This window comes from Pagrus major, chromosome 11, assembly GCF_040436345.1.
Source record: "Pagrus major chromosome 11, Pma_NU_1.0".
In the NCBI taxonomy this organism is placed as follows: Eukaryota; Metazoa; Chordata; class Actinopteri; order Spariformes; family Sparidae; genus Pagrus; species Pagrus major.
The window spans coordinates 26,159,066-26,171,825 of NC_133225.1; positions in this window are offsets into that span (position 1 = coordinate 26,159,066).

The following is a 12,760-nucleotide window of genomic DNA, read 5'->3' on the forward strand; positions in this document are numbered from 1 at the left end:
AAGTGATTCTGTAACATTGTGGGGAAATTTGACAGCACATTTATAGATAAGATGAAGGTAAACAGAGGTGAGTCTTCTTTTTATCAAATGTCAATTAACACATTTTTATCAGAGCTTTTTGATGACAATAGCTGCCTGCTGCAGCTGATGAGAACAGTTAGAGTGTAAACAAGAACAGAAGACTTGTAGGCTGTCATACCAAAGAAATGAGCTAAGAGACGCTAAAGAGATCTGTAGGGCTGAGAGGAACTGCAGCCTCGGGTGATAATTCTCCTTGTGTTAACCCCTACAAGTAATATTCTTCCGCTGCTGATATGAAAATATCGAGGCAGCTTGAGGCACACTGTAAATAATGCAACAGTCAAATAAAGAAAAGATGCACCATCTTTGATGTGAGATTTACAGATAAAAGTGAATGTGCAAGTGTTCACTGTTATTAAAATAAGTGACTGTTAAGCTACTTGTTATCTGGCTATTCTAGTTGTTTGATCTAACTCGTGCCAGAGTTAAGTGTGTGCTGGTATTTTTCCCTTACAGCTACCATCCTGATACAGCAAAATCCGAGTCGATCATCAATTGTTTCTATAAGAATTAAACAAACTTTCAGGAACATAAATATAAACTCAAACTAGTACTTAAAATCCAACACTTTAGGAGGAATTTTGACACAAAAAGAATCAAAGAAATACTTTCGATCACTTGTTTTCACCTTGTTTACAATGTTTTGTCCTTGTATTGGGGAGTTTTTTAGTTTTTCAGAATGTAACAGTGGCAGTTTAAGATCCAATGCCCTTGACTGTTGTGACCTTATACTCAATAAAAAAAAAAATCACATTCAGACAGCTCAAGTTTAAGGTCATTAGTGGAGCTGTAATCAGATTCTGGGTAAGGGTTTTGGAGGAGACCAGGGGCTTTCCCTGCGTTTTCTACCAGGGGATGTTTACTGTTTGTCCTCTCAGCGAAGTGGTGGCGGTCTGAGTTCACGGCTCCTTGGGAAGATGAGAAGGCCTCGAGAAAGGAGGGAAATAACAACACGTGTCGCACGGTACATAACAATGGACAGAGGGGCTTGAGGAAGAGCTATGTGACAAACAAGCCTGCAGTCGGCCATTAAGTGTCGAGATGAGACAATCTTCAGCGCTCAGCAGGCTGGAGTCACATTTTGTTCTTGCCTTGCTGTAACCTTTGTGATGTGCGACCTCCTCGGTGTAAATTTTACAAGGTGATAGACGCACACATTGTTCACATTTTTGCGAGTTTGTGAGTCCATATGTGATCTCCATCTGGAAATGTGATAACGTGAGGGGGGCTCTCTGCACATCTGCTTTAAATCTGTAAATCTGTTAATGAAACAGCTGCAGTCTTATTTTAAATCAGCATTACTCTCTGAGTGCTCTTTTATTGCAATGACTTAAATGTGACACTTTTAATTTCTTTAATCGAGGTGCTGTGCGACATGTGCTTCAGTGCACAAGACAAAAAAAAGTCCCTTTTGTCTCTTTCTCCTTCACATCCTTCACTCTGCTGCGGTGATGACCCAGTTTCAACACAGAGGTTGTTTAAGTTTCATCTCATTTAATCTAATACAAGAGTTTCCTGACTATATGTGCTCAGTGGTGTAACATTACATACCTCAGTAGCTCTACCATGCAGTCAGAGTCTGTATTTGTTTGGCTTGAGCTCCTGCCACCTCTTACAGGTGTAATACTGTATATACAGAAGGAGCAGAATTGGGAACTGTTAGTATCAGGCTTCCAGTTTCTCTCTTTGATGGTGTCGGTGTTCATTTTCTTTTTTTACTCTTCAAGGTAAATGAATAAAAACACCTACTGTATATAAAACATAAAGCTTGATTCCTGCCTACCCTGAAAAGCATTCGAGTCCGTGTTTAATGACCTAAATGCTTCGTCAGTGAGGCAAATGATTTATCCTAATGGCCCGTTAATCAGTAGTTCCTATTACCATACTGTTTGTTTTGGATGTCACGGTTGTGTGAGCGTACTCCAACAATATGCTGACTGATAAACTCACAGCAGAAAAATGCTTCCACAAGCAGAGAAACACCTCCTCTGTGGCTCGCTGTGTTATACCTCTGCCTGGTTACTGACGACCTGCTAACTTTGGGAGATTCATGTAAAAGTCAACACATTCTTAATAAGATCCAACTGTGCATTTTTCTAATCCCTCTGTGAATGCGGTGAGAATATTTATGCGAAAAGGGAGAGTGCTGCAGGATTCAGTAATGGTTCAGCGAGGAATTTGTGTTTGAAATGTCTCACATGCTGGTAGTATGACGCAGTGTGAAAGACTGTGCCTGCAGAAGAGATCTGTATCTGCAACACCCTCTGCAGGTGTCCCGTCTGTGAAATTATTCACACATGATTCAGCTTTAAGCCAATATTCACATTCTGCTGCTGGCTACCTGTTGAATCACTAGATGGATCCTTTTTCATGGGTTGTTGGATAGAAGCTGCTAGGAAGCTTAAAAACCAAGTCATTTATAGTTACAAATACTGAGGTGGTCAATGCAGGAACCTAGTCTTTAATGCAGAACCAGCTGTGTCCAGCTGCCGTCTATCACGTTTCTTTCTTTTCACTGTTAGAAAATATTCTTATTTTGATTTTAAAGCATCATTACGTAGCTTCTTTTTTTTACCTTGAAATAACTAGCTGGCCAGATCAAGGTCTTTATTATCACTTGTTTCTGCACTATGTCACTTCAGTGAGAGAGTAGGATCACAGCGCTACATACATGTTTACTTCAACTTACAAGTTTTCAACACATTACATTGTTATGATGTAATGAGTTTTGTTTGCAGTTAGCACCTACATTACGTCTGACAAACTGCTACAGACCTGGGTTTGTATTTATGACAGTGCTGTTGCACTCAGAAACTGTGCGGGGCGCCAAATTGCACAAAATGCCAATTTCAACATGATGTTGCTTTAAAGAGCAGGTTTGCAAGATAGCTCCTTGTAAAGAAGGCTTTCAAAATGCAACCTGGTTACCAGAATTTTACGTTTCTGCAAACCACAGATGTGCTCAAATTTGTATCGTGTCAACATTAATACAATACATGTCACATCATGTTCACATTATGATGGCTGGTCAAGATTGCTGCCGAGTGAGAGTCCACTGTTCGAGACAGCGTTTCAACATTTGTAAGTGCTAAACCACTGGATAGTTTTTTTTTTAACAAGACAGAAACTAGATATTTTTGACAGGTAGTCAGGACATTTTCCAGCTACAGTATGTTTGTGGCAAGAAAACAGGATTTTTTTTACGAGACCTCGGCACAGTGAGGTCGTGTTTGTTGTGCCACAACCAAGTTGGCCAAAATGTAATTATTTCCTAACCCTAACCATGTAAGCATAACAACATAAAATTGACTTTTCCCCAATAGTGTTTCCACGTGGTATTGTTGCTGCCTCTGTTGCAAAGACAACTGGATCGTTTCTATTTTCTTAAGAACCGCAAATATCAACAATACACGACAAAACATGAGTTTATTCGATCCTTTAGCATATAATAGAAATGCATCGACAATTAAACTTCCTTTTCCTGGGTGACAGAGTGTTTGATGGCAGACAAAATTGCATAGTGATATATGACATATCCATTATATTGCGCAATCGACATTTACCTCATAATGATACGTTGAAAAAGAAAACTTGTTTTATTGCCAGTTTAAAGAAATGTAATATTTCATCATAAAGGAACGTACAGTTTCCACATATCATTGCCAATACCTATTCTGGTGATTTGTTTACCAGAATCCATCAAGAATCACCAGCATTTTTTTAAACTTTTGCCTGAAAGCTACATTGAAACATGATCTATTGAACCAGCAAGGCCAAACCAATGAACAATTTCTTAACCAAACTCTTCTACACACCAAAACCCAATGGATGCACAAAGAATGTTGCATTTCATTTTAGCTTCTGGAGCTGTAAAACACTCAACAACTACAGTTTCTCCCACTAAAGCAGATGTACAGTAAGAAGTGGATATCCTACGATGACTGACTGCACATTTGGCAGAACTTCTGTATGCAGAGCAGCACTGTTGCATGTAATAAAATGTTTTAAATCAACTTCCTCAGTTAGTGCGGGTGCATGCATGCTTTGGCATCGGCTCGTCCCTCGCTCCCACTTGCAGGCCGATGGGAATGAGAACCTGTGGACTGTGAAGCTGTGAGAGCATGTCCGTGTGTTTCAGTCTGTGTGTGTGTGTGTGTGTGTGTGTGTGTGTGTGTGTGTGTGTGTGTGTGTGTGTGTTGAGCAAACAGCTATCAGACAGGAGCCGAGACCCTCCACCTCCACCCCCGCCATCACCTCCACAGGCCTTTTCCTGCCTGTAGGGTGATTCCTGCCCCTGCGCTCCCTCCACTTCCTTCACACACATATCAGCCTCCAGCAGCAGTACAACTTCCTGAATCTGGCTCAAGTTCTCTGGACACTGTGGACAAGCAACAACAGCTCATCCATCTCTCTCTCCTTCTCTCTCCTTCTCTCTCTCTCTCTCTCTGCCTCTTTCTTTTTCTGACATTCTCTGCTCACTCAAAACCTCACAAGTGTTCCTCCGACTCACTCTGTCATTTTAACTTATCATCTCACATTCTTTCCCCAGGTAACAAGCGGCTGAATCGTTCTTCCGGGACCTCTGCGACTGCAGTCTCAAGGCACATTTGCACAAAGTCTCAGCTCATGCATTTTTCTGCCTTTCAGCGCAGCACTCCCAGGGTGTTATTCAACTTCCTTAAAAAACGCCTATAATATTCCAGAGACATGTTGGCTCGATTCAGCACCACTCCCTTTCCACAATTTCCTTGATACCCATGTTCCAATGGGACAGATATTCTATTCCTGTGATTGGGATTTGCAGCGCTAACTTGCATAATGAGAGTAATGAAAAAAACAGCTGTTTCACGTTTCTGAACATAGATAACACACTAAAAATGTCATGCCAATTTTTCCTTTCAGACGCTTTTACAGTGTTTTTATTCTGATAATATAAGAGCAAAGCCAGTGCTGTATCCAAAACTGTGACCAAACAGAAATTATAGTTCCGAGAAAACCTCGTATTATTTTGGGAGCTGCTTTTGATATGCAAAACAAGCAGAATAGTTCAGGTTCTCAGGTTTTATATGCGACATCCACCTTTCTAAACAAGAAAATGATTGCAGAACCATTTCTCCTGATCTGGAAAACATTACCCCCGTCTCATTTTACTTATCTTGCTGTGTCCGCTGAAATCTTGTTATCCTTTATGATCCTAAAGCTACGCTAGAGGTCGACTACATGCTGTTATGATTACAGCTTCCTCAGTCTGATCCAGAGGCTTTCCATAACACCATTAATGAGGTGTGTGTCTCTGTGTGCACGGTGTATCTACCTGTGAAGATATAACATCAACATCCATCAACATCCCTGACTACATGGAAGGTTTGTTTGGTGTCACGTTGGAGGGTCAGCCCGCTCTGCATCTGGTGATGGACCCAGACCACCTCGTCGCCGTTCCCAGTGCCCCAGCCTCACCCCGGGGGGCACATTGGGAGACCGGTGTTGGTGAGAGGGGGGTCACTGTGCATCAATTCTTCGCCGTGTTATTTTTTTTTCCAGTGTGGGACTGATGAATGGACAGGAAGAGACTGTTTGGGGAAATGTTGCTTCATCCGACTTATATTTGTGTGACTGCATACACGTGGCTTTACAGTAAGTGTGTATATGTATAGTCCATAAAGACACACTACAAAGAAGTAAAATACAAGAAATAAACACTGGATGTGAGGAGAAAAATGACTTAATACTAGTAAAATTATCTGTCTATGCAGCTATATAATTTGACTTGACCACAAATCTTGAAATAAGTGGGTTCAGACATGAAATAAATTGGCTCTGATTATGAATATTTAAGCTGTTTTTAGATGAAATTACTTGAGGTCAGACTTGTTATAGCACGGTAATAAGTCAAATGAATATTAGAAAGTAATTCTTAATTACATTTTTTTGCAAAAGTACAAAAAATGAAGGCCAACAAACAAGAAAAAAACTCCTTAATTTAGGTGAAAAATTAATTAATACTAGTGGATAATGATTATGCTGTTACCTGAAACAAGGTTTTTTTTTTAGTGAATGGTGTCACTCTATCAAATGTGCTGTAGCTTGTTTGACCTGTACATTTCCTGACTAATTCAGGCATATAACACAGGTTCACGATCAATTTAAGAACATATCACAAATTCAAATGAGTATATTTTGAAACAAGATTAAGATTAAATATCATATTTTCAAATCTAAAAGAACTTTCTGCAGACAAATTCTTAAAAGAAACAGGAATAGGCACAGTGCTAAATGAAAAACATGTCAGCGATTACAGGTATACAGTATTTATTAGATGGTATAGTAATAAAGTAAAAAAAAACATATAAATAACAGTTTCTCTTCAAACGTTACGTTCACTGTTATTTCTATGGTAAAACTGTATGGTTTAAATGCAGTTATTGCAGTTGTGGACCTTGCAGTTAAAGGATAATTTCACCCAAAAATGAAGATTCAGTCATTACCTACTCACCCTCATGCTGATGGGAAGTCAGGTAGAAGTTTCTTCTCCTAAACAGCTGAAGTAGATGGAAAAAAAACAACTGAAAAGACATTATTTACACCCCCGATGTGCAGTTGAGCTCGTGCACCCACTTCAGAAAGGATGCACGCTAATGCTTTATCTTAGCAGCTACAGCAAAGATTGCAGCTTTAAAAAGGGTATAAATAACACTTGTTTCAGGTTTCACTTGTTTTAGGTTTTGCTGTGAAGCTTCAGAAATGTTTTCTGGACTATACGACGTCACCCAACTTCTAAACCCAAATTTTCATTTTTGGGTGAACTTATTCTTAAGATCCAAACGCTGACACAATTTTCTGTGTTGCTTGAAAATGGGCTCCTTGTGTCTGAGACTGCAACTCGTCACACTGTAGTTGCTTAATCCTTAAAAATAGCATCACAGACACGTTTCAGTTTCATGAGCCACACACATCAGTTCATGTTTTTACATATTTTCAAGGTCAAAGTTCAACACTTCATGCTTTAAACTTGTCTATCAACATACTGTGGTAGTAAACACATAAATGTCACAAAATGATCAACTAGCCTTTGGAGCACCAGCAGTATTTTTGTCAGGACAGGTAGGTAAACTTTAGTCATTTTTCCCAGCCTCATTACTCATGCCTTGGTGGATATGATGCCGGCTGCTCAGCGCTCACTGGCTTTGTCTGTCAGAGAGGAAACAGAATGAGACATGTTCATCTCGTCTTCCCCAGCTGACAAAAACATGCATGTTGTAGCTTTCCAGAAAAGTATTAAAAGTTAACATTAAAGGGACAGTTCACCCCAAAATCCATCACTAAAGGGCTGAAAGACCATGAATGTGTATAAATCTCTGCATGCATGCCTTCATATCTATATCATATAAAATTATGTCATCTTAGAGAGATAAGATGATATAGCATCCTCCATAACTTCTACTGTGTATCTCATCAGTTATACACATCCTGCTCACCCTGTGGCCATGCTGACTTTGTATTTTCTTGTCCCTTGTCGAATCATTTCCTATCGTTCCATGTGTCGATCCATCTGTTAAAGGCGTGTTCCCCTGAAGGTTACTTAAACGGCACTTCTTCTTTGTGAGAAAGTATATACAGTGGAAAGTGACAGGAAGTGTGGGAGAGAAAAGGAAGCCACATCTGACAAAGGTCGGGAAAGAACGCTTCATTTGGCGTGATCTCAACACTCTCCTGTCTTCAAGTCCTTTTGCCAAGGAGGTGGTTTAATGTCCTAAATCCATTCCGTCAGTGCTGCATCTCATGTTAGTACTGACATCAATCTGGTTTAAGTCATAGATCATCTAAACAAGACTAAAGAGTGTACTGCTTGTGGCTCTGAGGCTGTCAACGGTACTTTGAGCTAAATGCAGAGCTTACATGCTAATAATGACTTTAAACAACAAGGACAGCCGATGTTAATTTAAGTCTTGACTCATCCTGACAGAATAATCTCTTCCATCAACCAACCCATCTCATAATCAAGTCCAAAAATTTAGACAGTATAGCAGCGCAAGAGACCACAACAAGGTTTACTTTGGGTGTTTTGGTTTTATCTGGTGCACCGTGGATATCTTTACCAAATTTCATGGCAGTCCATCTGAGTTGTTGAGACAGACCAGTATTACACTAGAGCTACATTGCTAGCATGGCTTTAAATATATGTGTGATTTTGTGTCCATTTGAACCAAAACATATGACTCTGTCGTGGATTCTGGAAATACCAGAAGAACCTGGAAATGACGGACTACAGTATTAGTTGTTGCCACAGTCAGAAATACAATTTACATGACAGCTCCAGGCTTTTGAGCCAAATATTGTAAATGTACTTCCATGTGATGCACATGGATCCAAAAAGACTTTCCCGTAAGCTTACTGTAAATTTACTTGTTTACTGTTTTGGAGCGGCACAAACGCCACAAAATCACTCATTTCACAATAAGTGAAACCATTTGGTTCAATAATATTGAAGAAAGTAATGTCCAGAAGAGTCACGATTTAATCATTTTATCCAAGGTTACAAGGTACATTTATTATCATTTTCGTAAAAAACAAAACTAGGTTCGAGTCCTTTGTGCTACATTCGCAGAAAAAAGCCTGGTGGCACGGCACCAGATCCTTCTGTATCTTTTTCCACATTGCAGCAGTGTGAGCAAACTGTGGCTGGGGTGGGTGTTGTCTTTTGGCATCTTTTTGGCTCTGCGCAGACATTTCACCTTAGCGATGTGACCCATTCAAGTTAGCGATGGTCTAAACCAAGTTAGCTGCTTGGCTGGTGGAGGTCTCTGGTGCACACGCTCTGCGAGCCTCACAATGCAGAAGTTATGCCTTCCATATTGAACTCATCAGATCAAACTTTTTTATGCAGCACTGAGAAACTTTCATAAGAATAAACATGGCCCGCCCTCTGATGCTGTGTCAAGTCTCTCCTGAATGCATCCGTGTCCAAACTCCAGTGGAACATAATTGGCTGACTGCCTCAGTTGAGCGATGGAGCTGGGGTGATAGTGTGCCAGCCTGTCAGTTTGTCACCATGTAGTGTTGGAAATCTCCTTCCTTTTAAAAAACACTGATAGGCCATACAGTATGAGTACGTAAACACATTGAAGCTCTATAGAAATAATACTGGGGTTATCAAGGCATTAGAGCACTTTATCTTTGGGGAAATCCGACTTCATTAGATGGAGGTTGTTAGATTTTAACACTCACACACATGCTCTGTCTCAAAATCGGTCTTTGTGTCTTTCATCATCTCAATCACTCTAACGCTTAAAAACATTTTCTCACACACACAGTCACTCATGTAATCACACGTGTGATGCTAGGTCTCCATGATCCTTCAGCGGTGGTTTCTTTTTATCATGGGGTATGTTGGGATGGAGGTCAGGGGTTTGTAACAGCAGTTGGGGAGGAATCGAGGGGGGTGGTTTAAGGGGCCTGAAAGGTGTGAGTGACACCCTTGCTTAGGCTCCCAGGGCCCAACAGGATCAGTGCGTGTGGAGCCGGGCCAGCTTGCGCACAATGAGAGGAAATGGGAATTAAATACAAACTTTCTCACAAAGTCTAAGAGACCTCCCGCCTCTGTTGCCGGTCTCACTTCCAGACACCCCTAGCTTCGCCATCACCACCTCCTCCGCTACAACCACAACAAAATGTCAGAAACCACTAAAACATGCCGGGAGCATGCTCCTGTTAATTTACTGCTCGACACAATTCAGGTCACCTTTCCCCACAATCCCTCAGCTCACCACAAAGAGTTTCTCAATGGAGTTTGTGAAGGTTGATGCTTAAGAGTGGCAATCCAAACTGTTGCAGTTACAGAATAAAACAGCCACATGAGGAGTTAACTTTTCTAATGAGATCATGAAGATGAATGGAAAATGTGACTATAAATGTATGATCAGTGCTGACAACACATCACAATAGTCTCCTTTCCTTCAGCGTATTTTTAAGCACATTGGAAGTGTCTTATCGGAAAAGACAAACCTATATAATACCAGCCACAACTGTGGTGTACAGTAGCTTGTGTCATACAACCAACTTGCTATAGCTGTGTTTCCATCTAACTGTCAAGCAAATTTGATGCCCTTAAATCCCTTGAATCAGCCTTTCCCTTTCTCTCTTTTTAAGAATCATACTTGCGCAGTTAGATGGAAACAGCTATAGATCGTTGGTTGTATGACGCAAGCTACTGTACAAGCTGGTATTATATAGGTTTTATATTAGGACATGCATTTATTTCCACTAGTTCACTGTAATTACCTCTGCCAAGAAGGGGATGTTTTAGCATGTCTGTTTGTTAGACGCCCTTAAGCTTTGGTGATGATCCAGATAAAGGGACAGATCCAGGATTTTTTTCTCACTGTCTTTAACATTGCAGGATTTTCCTGCATTTTCGTTGATTTCTCAGGAAATAATGCATGGATCCTGATTAGAAAAAAAAACCCAAAAAAATCAGGCAGCTGGTATCTATGAGTGAGTACAATTTGATGCTGATCCAAATAAATATCCGGATCTAGTGGATTTAAAGATGTTATTAATAACAGTCAGCCACTAAATGTGGCATTCTTATCCCCCATTCTTAAGTCTAGAAGAGCTGCACGTTTATATTACTTTATCCCAATCCAAGTTAGCCGGGCGCTAAACCAGAAGTTAGCCGGCTCAGCCAGTGGAAGTCTCTATAGGCCCCACAGCAAGGAAGTTCCAGGTATTTTCATACTTGGGAAGTCGAGCTTTTTTGGCTTCAAAACGCCACTGAGCAGCTTTCATAGGAATGAACGGGGTTCTGCCTCCAACGCTGTGTCCAGATTTAATATAATGTGCTTGAGTTCAGTATGTTGGGTGCATCCTGTAGAAATCAGCATTTTTTACATTTTCTATCCAATTCAACTGCCAAGACTCGGTGCTGCTGAAACTAAAAATTATTAATTCACAATAGTCAATGTTTTTAAGGAAATGAGTTTGTTCTGCATCTTTCTACAAACTCTGTAGACATATTATGTTTTAAAAATGATTTGTCTACATAAAAATTGTATAAACACAACCTTTAATCATGTTTTCTTTGATGTTGGTGTCGGCTTGATTGAATTAAAGGGGACTGTTGGGCCTTGGCGGAGGTATGCGCTCTACTGAGCTGCTCTTTAACTCTGCACTGTATTGTACAGGATTAAACAAGTTTGCTCAAGATTTTCATTGTTGCACTGCTGTTCTGCCCGGGGAGGCAGAATTGTGCTTCTGTCAACTCAGCCAGGAGACACACTGAGCCCCATCTTTGTCTGGTTGTGCCATAAAGCGAGCGGCAGACACTCGAACAACAAACACAGTTCATAATTACTACAGAGCAACAAAGACTTTTGGGTACAATAGCTAATGTCTGAGGAGCACAGGGTGTCCTCCACCCCACCAGAATCATTTCCTTCACATACACACACACGCACACACACATACAGTTGCACAACACATGCATACTTACAGTCTCTCTCACTCCAATGCACATATACACACTCTCACAAAGCACCCTCCCCCTGGTTTCTGGCTGCTGACAGCCTTAATGCAGCCAGAGGCTGAAGCATCTGTGTTGACCCAGCCTTTGGTCTTCCCTTTTGGCTTCCTATAGAGGCTCCACCAAGCTGTGTCTGCAGCACGCAACACTTTTCTGTCTTTTCTCTCTTTGCACTTTTTAACTTGGCTCTCCTCCTCAGTTGTTTCTCGGATCACAGAATCTACATAAATGTGCAAAATCTGCAGTAATTGTAAGAAAATTGCCTCTATTATATTTTGGTTGTGCTGTAGGTAGGTATGTGTAGCAACTATAACAGTCTGCTCTTGACAGTTCAGTATTATTGTTCTCACTGTTGAGTCCATTCCTGTCTGCGGGTGTTTTTGAAGTGTGTTAAGAGGAAATAAGAGGCTCTTTTAAAAGAAGTCGTTCTGGCTTCTGAGCAGCACAGGTCACACTAACAGGTCGAAGGGACAATACAGATCGGAGCTAAATGCGGGCGCCAAGATGCTTTGTTTGCCAAGAGTCAAAATGGAAACACCATGATTTGTAGACAAAACAATTCCAACCAGGTTATACCCACTTTAGTTTTATTTTGATTTCTCTTTCTTTTACCTCAGCTTATCGAACCAGCAGGACCTCCTGCTTCTGAATCTGGTTTTCAGTTTGCCATTCATGCACTATTTGACATTGTAGCAGTTAAGATTTGACATTATTTACTTTTTCAGATTTGACATCAGCGTCCTCACACTTTTCAGAGATTTATATTATTCTATTCTGTGTTATTTGACAATCCAGAATATTCCTAGCAGGCTAAAGAAAACCAAACGAGCTCCTGAAATCGAAAACAGGAAATCTCGAACAATAATAAGTTGAGTCAACTTCAAGTCGATTGTCTGAAGCCTCAAGGAAATGTAAAGAAAACATCAAATCAGCCTGTCGGTTTATTGCAGAGAAATTAGAGACAAAGCACGAGCAGTTTTTTGTTTTTTTGGCCGATGTTTCAAAGTGAGACAGTGTGGCAGTTTTAAAAGACTGGAGCAGAAATGGCAGAATAGACACAACAGGCATATTGTTCATCATTTCCTGAGGCTGATTGATTATAACAGAGGGGGGGGGGGTATGGCTGGCCATAAAAGCTGCAGGGATTGTGACCAAACACGT